Source organism: Micropterus salmoides, unplaced genomic scaffold (assembly GCF_014851395.1).
Source record: "Micropterus salmoides isolate LMB-PRFRI ecotype aquatic unplaced genomic scaffold, ASM1485139v1 Ms_hic_scaffold_2, whole genome shotgun sequence".
Taxonomy (NCBI): domain Eukaryota; kingdom Metazoa; phylum Chordata; class Actinopteri; order Centrarchiformes; family Centrarchidae; genus Micropterus; species Micropterus salmoides.
The window spans coordinates 38,636,926-38,651,017 of record NW_024041150.1 but is presented as its reverse complement, the minus strand read 5'-3'; the positions used below and the strand labels follow the sequence as shown (position 1 = coordinate 38,651,017).

At 42.4% G+C, this 14,092-nt stretch overlaps 1 long non-coding RNA gene across 2 annotated transcripts in view; it reads right to left on the bottom strand.

Annotated features, from left to right (window-relative positions):
- Positions 1 to 14,092, bottom strand: part of LOC119912972 — a 74,100-nt gene that overhangs the window by 43,978 nt on the left and 16,030 nt on the right. Inside the window, exon 2 of one of the 2 annotated variants that reach the window (XR_005446317.1) lies at positions 6,576 to 8,076. The exons of the other annotated variant lie outside the window; for it this stretch is intronic. This is a non-coding gene — a long non-coding RNA (uncharacterized LOC119912972). Of the gene's footprint in view, positions 1 to 6,575; positions 8,077 to 14,092 lie in introns of those variants that run through there. 2 annotated transcript variants of the gene reach the window in all.

The following is a 14,092-nucleotide window of genomic DNA, read 5'->3' as shown; positions in this document are numbered from 1 at the left end:
AGCAGATGCAAATAGCCCCTAGGACTCAACACGACCACACTCCAGAGGGCCGCGACGCGACTGCAAGCACCATCGACACACCCCAAAGCACAATCCCTCCATACACAGGATCCCGGCACAACCACCAAGCATCCAGTCCAGGCACTAAAATCCAGAGGAGACACCCCCCAACCAGCTCAAAAAGGACCAGCCCGCACCCCCAACCCACCCCGTCAACCCCTTCTTCCCGGTCCCCCACCCCTCCAACAACCAGTCGCCAGACCCCTCAGAGAACCGAAATGCAATTATCAGGATGCACAGCATGCACACAGGACAGAGCCGCACACCAGCCCAGTCCCGGCCCGCACCCGATGCCCCCAACCCCGACAAGCACGCAAGCCAATAATGACCGACAGATGAGCCAATCAACACTACCCCGCTACCAATCTAACTAGCGGCACACAACAGCCAAGTAATGCGCTGCGCAGGAGAGATGCCAGCCGGCGCAAACCGCCCCCATCCCCCCGCAGCCAGAGAGACCACAGACCCCACCCACGGCTACACCGTGACCCACGCCGCACGTTCACCACCAGACCGAAACCCACCACAAGCATCCCCCCCACCAACCTCCACCGCCATGCCCGCCGCCCGCCCCTCCCCCCAACCCGGACCCACACACAGGACACACAGGGAGGCAGCCAAGCACCGAGCGCCACCACATCCGCACAGCGCGCGAGTCAAAATCACCACCCGCGCACCGATACCAACAACCTCGTGACACCTAAGCAGAGTGGCTACCCACCCCGCAGCAGCGGCACGCCAAATACAGGGCAAACACCGGTCCCCCGTCAAGCCCGCGCCCTAGGCAACCCGAGCGCCGCATCACCGCCCCCCGCCAACACCATGCCATCAACCAACATTTAAAATTAGAAAAAGTCCCCCACGCCCGCACCGCAATGCATCTAAGAATCAACCCACCCCCAGACACACCTACCAGTCGTACGGGACCCTGACCAGCAAGGCAGTACACACCCACCCCCATTAAGTGATAAAGTTGATCAAGGGGGACCAGAGAGATTGGAATTGTGTCAATTTGTTTTTTTTTACAGCAGACATTTTCTCCATGCTAATGTGATCTATAAGGTGATTCCGATATTGGGTGATACTTATATTCTTTTTGGCCTTCCAGTTCATGAGGATAGTTTTCTTGGCGATGCATAAGGCAGTGAGAAGCATGTATGATGTGTCAACCTCTATACTAATGTCACTTAGGTCCCCCAGCACGCAGAGTGATGGGGAAACTGGGACGGGGTAACTTAGCCATATCGATAGGTCTTCACATATCTTCTGCCAGAACTTTTGAACAGGTGTACATTGCCACATAGCATGCATGTAACTATCAGATATGTTACCTGAGCAGTTCCGGCAGATGTTTGACTGCATAAGACCCATTCTGAACATCCTTTGTCCAGTATAGTGTGTTCTATGGAGAGTTTTATACTGTATAAGTTGTAGATTGGGATTTGTAGTCATTCTAAAGGTATTTAAACATATCTGCATCCAAAAGTTTTGGTCTGGACTAATGGATAGATCTGTTTCCCATTTTAAGAATGGGAGAGAGATTGAACTATCTGTTTTTAACAGTAACATGTATACTTTTGATAACAGTTTTGGAGGCGAGAGTTTAAGAAAGTCTGTTATCATTGGAGGTAAATCTAAGTCCATTATTTTATCCTTAAATCTAGCCTGAATTATGGATTTAAACTGTTGAAATTCCAGAAATCTATTATGGCTAATTCCATATTGTGCCACTAGATCCTGGAATGGAATAAAGTTACTGCCTTGCATTACATGCTCTAGATGTCTTATCCCTTTGTCATACCACAGTGGGGAATTTAGTGTTTTCTTATTTTGCAGGATGTCAGGATTATTCCAGATTGGGGTAAATCTGCATGGGATAGGTGAAGACCCAGATATTTTGAGAAGTTCCCACCAAGCTGCCAAGGAAGTGCTTATGTTAATGCTTTTAAAGCAGGTATGACGTTTGATGCTGGAACTGATGAATGGCATATCAGAAATTTTAATTTCATTACAGAAGGTTTGTTCTATGTCCATCCATGAGTGGTCCAGGGGGCTCTGATTGATCCATTTTGAGATATATTGTAGTCTATTAGACAGGAAGTAATGATAAAAATTTGGCAGTTCTAAACCACCACAGTCTTTTGCTTTTTGCATAGTTTTTAGACTGATTCGTGGGGGTTTATTTTTCCACAAAAATTTAGAAACTGTTCCTGGCAACAAACAGGAGAACATGGGTGAGGTGACCCTGTCAGCCATGTCTGACACACACATCAATTTGACCATTTCATCTCTTGTACTTATATTTCCATTTAACATTGACTAACATAGGCTAATACTAGGCTATGTTGGCAAATTGCACCATTTCACCACCCACCTACCTCCTCTTAGGCCTCTAAGAGATCCCACCGGGTAGCTTTCCCTTTGCTATTAAAAGGACTAGTCATACTGACAATATGTAACACTAATTCCTGCCTTCTATGTTTGTTCTCTCAGTTTGTTTTTCTATGCTGGCTGGATGTGATAACTTGCAGTTGCTCTAAAAGAGAATGCTTGAGCTAGATTGCTAAAAAAAAAAAAAAAAAAACAGCAACAAATGAAATATCTCAAACAGCAAATTGAATAACTTGAACATGACAAAAAGGTAGCCTACTATTTCTATAGATTTGCCATTTTTAGGAACCAAAAAATATTGTCATGTGTGTTTATGAGAAACTGATTGGTTGATTGATTGTTAGAGCCTCTCTATCGGCTATAGGAGTCCACTACATCAGGGGGCAGCTGGCACAGTGCTCTTTCTTTTCTAATAGTTGAGATGTTTTGGAGCACCACACATGCTGCCACAACCTGACATGCCTGCTCCGAAACACGGCCATTCTCTGTCCCATCTTCTTAGCCTTATTTATTTTTAATTAATTGACATGAGTTTGTAAAAATCCTTTCTCACTTTGATATTAAAGAGTTCTCTTTTTGCAAATTCTTATCAAAAAAGCCATATATTGACCATGATTTCATGTATAAAAGAAACAAAAGGGTGAAACATCCAAGGGGGAGAATACTTTTTATAGGCATTGTACATGAAGGCTCTCTAGCAGAATTTCTGAGCCCTAAATGTACACTTCTGAAGACTTTGCCAAAGGGAATTGCCCACAGTTTATAGCGTTGTTACGTTAAATGTGGGGTTACCAGCGTAAACATTACCTCTTGTCCACAGTTAATTATCAAGTAATCAGTTTACTCGGCAAGAGCCTGCACACGTTCAGATCAGGTCCCTTCTGTCCTTCAGCTGTGAAGGAAGTAAAAAATGTAAAATGAAAAGTTCCAAGCCAACAATTGTTTTGGTTCAATCAAGGTAACCTAACATGATATGTTGCAAAGTGCGATGCTGTCCCATTGTGCTATTTTGGGCCCTTACAGCCTCTTGCACTTACCAGATAATTCAGGGCTTTAACTGTGGGTCGCTAGGTTTGAGTCGTTCATTTGTCACATGACAGCTCCTACTGTGGAGCAGGAATGAAGTACTCGTTCACCGCTCACATGGGCCCTCCTCAGTCTTTCGTTCACTCGGCAGGCTGAGTGACTGCCAGAGCTGGAGAATGAGAGGCAGGTCGGCTGTCAGGTAACAGTCACTGGACTGATATTATTTAGCTATTTTGTTAATTATGTGACATTTAATAAAGCCTAACATTATTAGAGCACAGTGATGTTGTGCTTAGTTATAGTTTTAACACAGCCGCACCTAACTTTAGTCCTGCTAGTGTTTACAGCTAACAGCTGATGAGAGTTGTTCTGGGTCTGCTCCACTTCAGAGCTCTGTCTGCAGAATCCGGACCTGATGTGGCCCATTCGGAGACCTGCCAAACTGCTGCATTTATATAATGTGTTAATATTTCTTTGTTCCTCTCTCTGTGCTGGAGTTCTTTAAGAACTTGGTGGCTTGATCCAGATTATTATTAAATTGGGTGAATTTTAATAAGAGTGTGTTTATTCATATAGCGGATCAAGCGTATTACTTCTATATACACAAATCGGATTAATATTTTACTCATGAATAGGGACGTTAGGCTTCTGTATGAATGAGCACTTCAGAGATAATGATAGTAATTATATACATAAGCCTTTATGTGGCTGGTCTGGTTATATACTGTAATGGGAATTCCAAACATATTGCATGTAACCCTGGACTCAGGTAGACTCATCTGTGATGTGGCACTGAGTCTGTGTAAACGTAACAGTCAAAATATCTGTTCTCTGTGTTATCCAGACTTCAGGGACAATGCGTCTCTGTGGGATGATATGATTGACCCTAAAGCTGGATAAATAACAGGCTCACAGAGCTCTCCTCACTCATTCGAGCATACGTGTACACAGCGTATGTGTTTTGCTGTGAGTCCTTCTGCAAGACTTAAATAAAACTCACAGAAAGACAAGTGTTTGCCTGAGCTGTTTATTTAAACATGCAATTCCCACCACAATACTCAATGTGACAACGGAAGGATTTAGCCGGAGTAGTGGTGATTACATATTGACAACATATTTCTGTGGTTTTTCCATGGTTTGAATTTGGTTGTGGGCCCAGGGGGGGTTGATATAATGATGATAGAGAGTGATCAAGAGATGAATTTGTGCATTATACTTTGTCAATTAAAGAGTCGAACTTGCCATCACTAATTGAGGCTTGGTCAAGGCCCTTGTTGCTTTTAGACGTTTAGACAAAGGCTGTCCAGTCAAGGTAGCAAAGCTTAGCAACAACAAATATGCAATGTCCAGTTAGACTTTCAAAATAAAATGCTTGCGTTTCGAAACCGCCATTTTGAAACGGCACGTTCCTGCCAACGCGTTCTCATCAGAAAAACTCACTTGTTGTAGCCTACAATATGTACAATATTTATCGAAGTGACCGCTTAAACAGCTTTTATAAATTTGGTATTCTGGTCGTTTTACACTTTGAATTGACTGTTGGCTGATTTAGATGCAAATAATGGTACTGTGTCTATTTCTAATCAGTCAGTCAGCAGTACTTTAACCATTGACAGTACAAATGCTAACACATTTCATGCTAAGATTGACTTCAGCATAGATTAAAACAAGCTCTGCCCTCCTGCAACCGCAGACACACCAGCAGCTTCACACAGACAGAAAGGTGAACCATTTTTTGATCAAGAAGAAATGAGTGCAGATGCACAAAATGTTTAATGAAGTCCTGAAAAAAATGGAAAACAGCTTTTTTCTAAAAGGACTGACAGTAGTTTCTGTGTCTCCTGACATGATCAACATCAGCTGACAAAAGTGTCTTCATGTGTGATATTCTGCAGATTTATCTTGCAGACATGAACCTCCTGCTGGCCAATCACATTGGAGTTAAGGTAGATGGAACCATTTTTTTTAAGGGGGTACAAGAATACTAAAAATACCCTTATTGACTTCATCCATAATTTTGGTGCTTATTTTTGCATTTTTTTGTAGCTACTGTAGCTACATTCTGTTATGATGGGTGGCTGAGTTGAGCAGGTTGGAGGACCCAAATGCAAGACGCAAGGCAGAGGAGGTGCAGTGAACCGAGGTGATTTATTAAAACAAACAGAAGGCGAGCACACTTACTGATTGAGTGGCTGATACAGAGCTGAACAGAAAACCAAAACGAGCAGGGAAACACAGACACGACGAGGAAGGCTGGCAACCAGACAACACACAGCACCACTGGGAAACATCATACAATGACCCGACAAGGACAGGACAGAAACACCAGGTATATATACACACACCGGGACTAACGAGCAGGGCAGGAGCAACACAGGTGAAAGACATGAGGCTAACGAGGCACAGGTAGGGAGAGAGAGAGCAGGGAAAAACAGAGACAGACATGCAGAGGGATCACTGGGGTAACAGACATGACAAGGGTTACTGAACACTAGACGACAGACAAGACAGACCCCCAAAACCCAACAGACCAAAATAGACCAGAGTGAACACTTAACATGAACTAAGGTACAGGACTGGGAACAAGCACAAAGAACTAAAACGCAGGAACAAGAGTTAAGGCAGTGACTAAGAAACAATATTACAACTAGAAAACCAAACTTCAAACCAAAGCCATATCAAATCAACACAGGACTACGAGCTAGAACACCAGACAAGACATAAACACCAAGGACAAGGAAATGAGAAGAACAGGTAAACAGAAGGACACCAGAAACAAATGGCAAAAACTCAAACCCAAAAACCACAACTCATGACACATTCAGCCAGTGAAGCTCTGTGGAAATCTGCTCTGCTGCATACGCATCTTCTCCTCTGCTGAAGCTGCTGATTTAACATTCCTGAGCTGACTTTTCCCCCCAAATAACGAGTAACTTTGGCTAGAAAATATATTAGTTTCCATCACATTATTTGTGTTTTCCCATATTTCAGATTTGGGTTCATTCCTACTAACAATAGTAAACATGTGGCTAACATGCAGTGTGGTTTAGGCACCACAAATGTCAGCAGCAAATGTGCCCATCGTGAAAACAGTAAAATCAGAGCTTCATATTTTTTATTCAGGACTTTGATTTCCCTCTATGTGGCCAGGTGTCGACATTGTACAGGTGAAAAGACTGCAGAGATGAGCACTGAAGAAGGGAGACCTTAGTGACGTTGTTCTGCAGTCTAAGATATGAGGTGAGATTACATGTGCTGAATGCTGAATAAACACTTTGGTAATACAGCTGGTATCAACAGCACGGAGAACTTTGTCAAGGGACTGTCAAGGTAAAATAAAGCAGACAATGAGTCAATCCTGATTACTCCAAATGTATACAGGTACAGATGCATGTGATTTTGCAATAGAGTAATTAAGGATGGTGTAATTTACACTATAGTTTTTGGCAAACTTTACACAAACTGGAGAAAGTAGCATTTGTTGTGGACAAGCTGAGGATTAATTCACATATTGCTGCTTCTTTGAATATTTGGGGTAGCAGGATGGTGTATGAGGCACTGAGTCAAAATGAACTACAGTCTGTGTGTTAATGTCAATGAGGGACCATTTCCCCCAGGGCTACAGAGTGGAAACTCTTTTCACTGCATATAAGGAAGCAGCTCGACAGGCCAAAATTAAAGCCACAGGCAGAAATGTTTCAGGCTTCACGAAGCCAAAAATAGTCAGAGTTAGTGAAATTCTGAGTGATACCAATCACACTCTGAAGAGTTATTATGACTGGACAAATCAATAAGTTAAGGCCAATTTCTTGCTAAGCCACGCCCTTTGTATTATTACTATTACTATTACTATTTTTGTTGATGGTGGCAATATTTTTTGGCCAATCTTGCCTAATTGTAATGGAAATGTGTATCCCAATTTTCGTGTTAGAGTCTAAATTCAATAAGTTCTAACTGTTTTTTCTCATTTTGTGAATTACCAAAAATTATATCATAGTCCACAGATTTTATGGTCCAAGAGGTTTGTAGTAGAGCACATTTGACTTCTACTGGATTTGTGCTCAAGTCAATTGGACTTACAGTGTGAGAGACTTTACAAAATAGCATTTTTGGAGCTTAATTACAGCACCATCATTTGGCAGGCACATATTTATGTGCATGCAGTTGCGCATCATTTCCAGTTAGTGGCGCAAGTTGAGTGTTTCTAGCTCACTCCAGCTCACAGAAATATGAGACACGTATTAAGACAAATAATATTAAACTCATTAGAGTTCTGCAGTCTTGCTGTGGAATGATGACAATGCTGTCACCATGAAATCTGAACAGCTGTTTTTCCACAGTTGTGTTAAAAAAATGCATCTGGAAAAAAACCCACAAAAACAAAAAGCCGGAACATAAACGCCGAAGCGTTTCTTGCAGTAACTTGCAGTAAAAAGCTTGTGTTCATAGTGGTTACCATGAAACAGACTTGTCCAACTGCAGCACAGATTAGTTGTTTGAAAATGTGAAAGCAAACATCAGCTGGTGATGATCACATCTTCTTGGCGCACACGTAGTTCTTCTTCTCTGAGCAGTATGTACCATTCAAGTTTCCCTCATCTGGAGAAAAGAAATCAGAATAAAACATCACATTCAGTGGCATCTAGACTTACAGTGGAAGCGTGAAGAGACAGAATATTTTCACATTTAACTCTGAATTAAAAGTTAAATCCACCAAATGATCGTTGGTGATTTTGCAACGGTCTTGTTGAGTTTACTTTTGTTTCTGTCAAGTCTGAATTACGTTTTGTTTATGATGATTTAACAAGGCTATTAAGCTGGTTTTAGTTTGGTGAAAGAGTGACCCACGACCACAGAGCTGCAGAGTAACAGACAGTTTTCATATCACGTCCACTCTTATGTCCATGTCCCCCTCTCTGCTCCAAGTCTGCAATGAAATTAGTCAATTGATGTTTTTTTATAATGCGCCTTTAACACCAGGTCAGAATTTAAGGTTCTGCAGTGTTCCTAAAATCAACAAATTTGAGCAAGTGTTAGTGTTCACCAGCACCTGATCAAAACGTATTATATATGATGATGGATTTATTATCGCTCTTCTGATGCCTGTGTGTGTTTGCTTCACCTTTCGCTGTTGTATTTAGCACATCGACTCTCATCAATGTGGCTTCATCCTTCTCCACATGGCTTATCTGAATAACTTTCACATTCTACCTCAATTGAATGATCTGTAGGAATATACGTGTTTGAATAAACACATTTTTGGGCTTCAGCTCAATGATTCATTGGTGATGTTATAGTACTTATGATTACGTCCTTATGTGACAGTGGCCATGGCGCACACCAACAGGAGGACGGCATTTAGCACAGCTGGACGCATGTCTCAAGCTTCAGTAACTCAGTTTTCCACAGCTAGAATATGACCTGGAAATGTGAGAGTTAGAAGTGCAAGGGCGTCAGATATGTCTCCACCAATATAGAAACAACTCTATGTCTGTATTAAGAGTCCAATGTGTTTTTAAAGGTTCAGTGTGTAATATTTTGGAGGATCTACTGACAGAAATGCAATATAATATCCATAACTATGTGCTATATAATTATCTTCCATCTTCAGTTCAGTAATCTACACTAGAGAGCTCAGATTGTTGCCCCGTTCTGGCATAATAAGAAACTCACCACAGATGTGTTCAGCTCTCTTGATGCTCCTCTGTCTGATTGTCAGATGGCTCTTCCTCTCACTCTTAAACTCACCGCTCATGCCTGTGGACATGCCAATGTTCTGCCAGTGTCAACAAATGGCTGATTTTGATTAATTCTAAGAACAAAGTGTTCCCACGCCACTGAGAAACAGACTCTTGTTTATAGTGTAAGTAAGAGAAAATTCTGCTAAAACTCACTTTATCCCTGTAAAGCCGGAACCATCAAACGATTGCCAGAGAATTCTAATTTTTGAATATGGAGTGGTTAACTAATGCCAAATAAAAAAAATAATAATAATAATTTGAATAGCCCTTGTATGAGTTTTGTTTTGTATCACATTTGATACATTCTGACTTTATTGCAATGCTTTGCCCACATCATGTTTTTTTTAAACAAAAAAAACCATGCAGAACACAACATGTTTTGAGCGTTTTATCATCATCAGCATCATCATTTTCCTTTACTGCTCCATGTCACTTGAATTGCCATCCATAATCAAGATATCTTCAATACTGTACTTTTTTGCCATTTAAAAAAATACCAACCAAACAAAATTCACTGTGGGTGAGTCTTGGAAACATCCATTAGGCATTTAGTGTCTTGATACAGCAGGAAAATACAATATAGCCTACAAAATGTCTCAATTTTAGCTCTAAATATACCAAATAATGCCTTCAATTAGTTTCCTTAAATAATTAAAAGAGTGCATGTAGCTTAATATAATGCATAATGAAGCATATGCAACAAATCTATGATTTACAGATGTTTTCATAAATAACCAAATTTTAGCTGTATCTAATTTGATACACACATTTTCAACTCGATTTTACTATAAAATAAATTATGAAATATTAATTATACATTGCTTGAATCCATTAAATATTCATATTGAAGTATCCCAAACAATTTGAATGTTTTTCTCATCTTAACTCCTTCAAAACCAGCTGAAGGTCAACGATTGACAAACTCCATTTTGGCTGTCTCCATTGAAGGATCATGTTAGACGAATTACGGCCCTCTGGTGGATCATCCGCGCATTGCATGTATCTGATTGTATATATCAGGTTTTTGGAGGGAAATGATCACACTGATGATGTAGAGGTCTCTAAAACTCATGTATCATGAGTCATACGCTTGACATTGCAGGGTTAAGGGCTGGGGTTCTGTTTTATCTGTCAGTTGTCCAAAAAACTTTAAACTTTAAGTAATTTCAAGTGTGTTTGCACCAACAACATTCTCAGTCTGATTATGTATTAGAATTTGGATACTGTTGTGGGTAAATACCACAGCCCCAGATAAGCAGAAATACACTTATATACTTCGAAGCACATTTATAGTATAATATAATGAAATATAATTTATTAAAATAATTCACAGAGGACTGCAGGAGATTTTTTTTCTGCAGAGCGAAAAACTCAAATTAAATCAGTTCAGTTCATTTCAGTGTGCTTTATTGCCATAAATGTTTAATGTGATGGGTAATCTAACGGGTATTCATGACCGCGCCCCACCCCGTGAGTGAGGCGTCTGGCGAAATAATTATCCGGCAACATGGCGCTCCCAACACGGGACCCTGGGACAGGAACCAAGGTTTCCTCCATACTGACAGGGAACGAAGGCACCTGCTCATAACCCATATCAGACGGAGCGGATTTCCCCTCGGGGAGAATCCCTTGGATTTTAACCACCACTTCAGGGCTCTCATGTGCAGCAGGCCAGAAGGGATTATACTGGACACTGCTGCCATGGGACCCAACACCCTCTGAAAGTGTTTCACAGTGATGGTGCGGCCTCGTTGCACTCTGGTCACTGTGGTCAAAATGGACTCGACGTGTGCAGGACACAGGTGGGCCCGCATAGTCTTTGAGTCCCACACCACCCCTAGGAACGTAGTCCGTTGGGCAGGCGTCATCACGCTCTTCTTCGCGTTGAGCCGCAGCCCCAAACGCTGAAGGTGGGCGAGGATGACATCTCGATGCCGAACCGCTAACTCTCGAGACTGGGCCAGAATTAGCCAGTCGTCGACGTAGTTCAATATGCGGATGCCCTGGAGCCTCATCGGGGCCAGAGCTACATCCAAACACTTGGTGAACGTGTGAGGGGAGAGTGCTAGGCAGAACGGTAGAACCTAATACTGGCCCCCGAAGATGAACCTCAGGAACTTCCTGTGAGAGGGATGGATAGAGATGTGGAAATATGCATCTCGCAGATCTATCGTGACAGACCAATGCTCGGATTGGATGTGACTGACGATGGCAGGGATGGTGAGCATCTTGAACCTGAATCTCGTCAGAGATAGGTTCAGGGACCGCAGATCTAAAATTGGACGCAACCCTCCGTCCTTCTTGGGAACTATGAAGGCCGGCTGTAGAACCCAGACTCCCCTACTGGCGGGGAAATAAGTTCTATGGCCCATTTCTCCAGCAGAGAGCGAACTTCTTGTCCCAACACCTGGCTGTTCTCCGCGTGCACCGCAGTCCAAACCCGGAACTGCAGCCTGTAGCCATCCACTACGGTGCGCAGGAACCACGGGGAAATGTTCGCAATGCTTCTGCGAAATCCGCCAAGGGAACCATACCCTCGGGGCTGAATGATGGTCCTCAGATCCATCTTCTTGGGGGGCTGTGGGCGAGAGCGCCACCTCGCGTCCCAGGTTTGTTGAGGGGGACCAGGGGAAGCGACGCTTCGCTTCTTGCTCCAGCGGTAGGAGCTAGACGAGGGCTGAGCTTGTCTCTCTTCAGCCGTCGCCGTCCTGGACCCAGACCGTCAGAATCAGACCGTGCGAGCCTCTCCGGACTCATACCTCGAGTGGGAGAAGCCGACTTATGCGGGCTCCTGAACGGGGAAGAGAGGAGTCGGAGCCAGCAGACGAAGAACAGGAAAAAGCCTCAGCAGTCCCGATGCCCTCGGAGATGTCGTGCTGGGAGCAAGGTTCTTTGCAACAGGCTTAATGTGATTTACTAGGGATCTGCTGGGACCCAGTGACCAAGATTTCTGTTTTGTCTGAGTTCAGCTGGAGGAAATTATTTGACATCCACTTTTTAACATCAAGGCAGTTGTTAAATGAACTCAGCATTCCAGGGTCTGTGGATCTGACGGGCAAGTATATTTGTGTGTCATCAGCATAAATATGAAAAGAAATGCCATGTTTATGGATAATATGTCCAAGGGGAAGCAGATACAAGGAAAACAAAATGGGTCTTAAGACCGACCCCTGAGGCACAGTACATTTAACTGGACAGAACGAAGAGACAAAACTTCCTATTTGACAGGTAGGATGAAAACCATTCTAGGGAAGTACCAAAGATTCCCACCCAGTGCCTCAGTCTGTCTGGTTATCTAGGGACTGAACCCTTCTATTGAATTTGACCTCTAATCCCTTGTTTTGTTACCTCAAGATAGTACTGTACCCTTCTATGGGTTTGACCTTTTACTTTGCAGACTCAAACCCTTCTATGGTACCTAACAGATACCCAAACATATCCTATATAAGCTTTGTTTGATGTACAGAGAGACGGAGTGGCTGGGTCACTCTCAGAGCTTGTAATTGATGCTGAACTCCTTGATTTAATAAACTTTTATGATCAAGAACAGTGTCAAGCGGGTTTCCTCTCAACACATTATCGCAGCATTATTGTTCGGACACCACAGCTTTTACCCCGTAAAGTTAGCTGGGGCATCTTTCGGGTAGTCTTAGTAGCATCCTTTGGGCTTCGCCACTGGTAGATTTACGAGTTATGCTGAGATTGTTTAAATTCTTTCGTGGGAAAGTATCAAAAAACAGGCAGTTATGTAATAAATTTCTTAAACTTTCCAAATGATTTTATGAACCATTAACAACTCATACAGGTGAAATTAGCATATCGTGCAAAAGTTCATTTATTTCAGTAATTCAACTTAAAAGGTGAAACTAATATATTATATAGACTCATTACATGCAAAGTGAGATATTTCAAGCCTTTATTTGATAGAATTTTGATGATTACAGCTTATGAAAACCCCAAATTCAAAATCTCAGAAAATTAGAATATTGTGAAAAAGTTCAGTATTGTAGGCTCAAAGTGTCACACTCTAATCAGCTAATTAATCCAAAACACCTGCAAAGGGTTCCTGAGCCTTTAATTGGTCTCTCAGTCTGGTTCAGTGGAATTCATATTCATGGGGAAGATTGCTGACCTGACAGTTGTGCAGAAAACCATCATTGACACCCTTCACAAGGAGGGAAAGCCTCAAAAGGTAATTGCAAAAGAAGTTGGATGTTCTCAAAGTGCTGTATCATTAATAGAATTAATAGAAAGTTAAGTGGAAAGGAAAAGTGTGGAAGAAAAAGGTGCACAAGCAGCAGGGATGACCGTAGCCTGGCATTATGGTTTTTGGCTTTTTCCCTTTCCTTTATTGAGGTACATCTTTTTTGTGCATGTACTAGGTTTACAAAGTGAAAAAGCCCAAAGTCCACCCCAAAGGGAGTTCCCTTCTCCCACAGAAAACAGTGCTCTAAACTGCCTGAAAACAACTCGTTTGTAGTCCGGCCTTTACTTCCCTTACTTGTGATGTCACAATGAAAATACGTGTCATAATGCTCACTGAGCGACTAGTCCGACACGCCCTCAAAAACACCGGTGGAAAAACACTGAGCTGCAGCACACACCTCTCCTCTCCCTTACAAACACTAGCTACCCTCCAGGCAGTCAATGGACATAAAGTTGTTACTGTGATGTAGAGACAGAGCTCAGTTAAAACTTGATGGATGAAAGACACTTTTGTTACAGATTAATAATTCACCACTCTGAAACTCTTCCTTCAGTCCAAATTGCCAACCTGGTCGGCAACATTTAGCCTACCGCTGAATCAAAGCTGTTTACCGGCCTTTCGCTGATCTGCCCTTCTCTGCTTCTGATTGGCTAGTAGTTCTTAACTA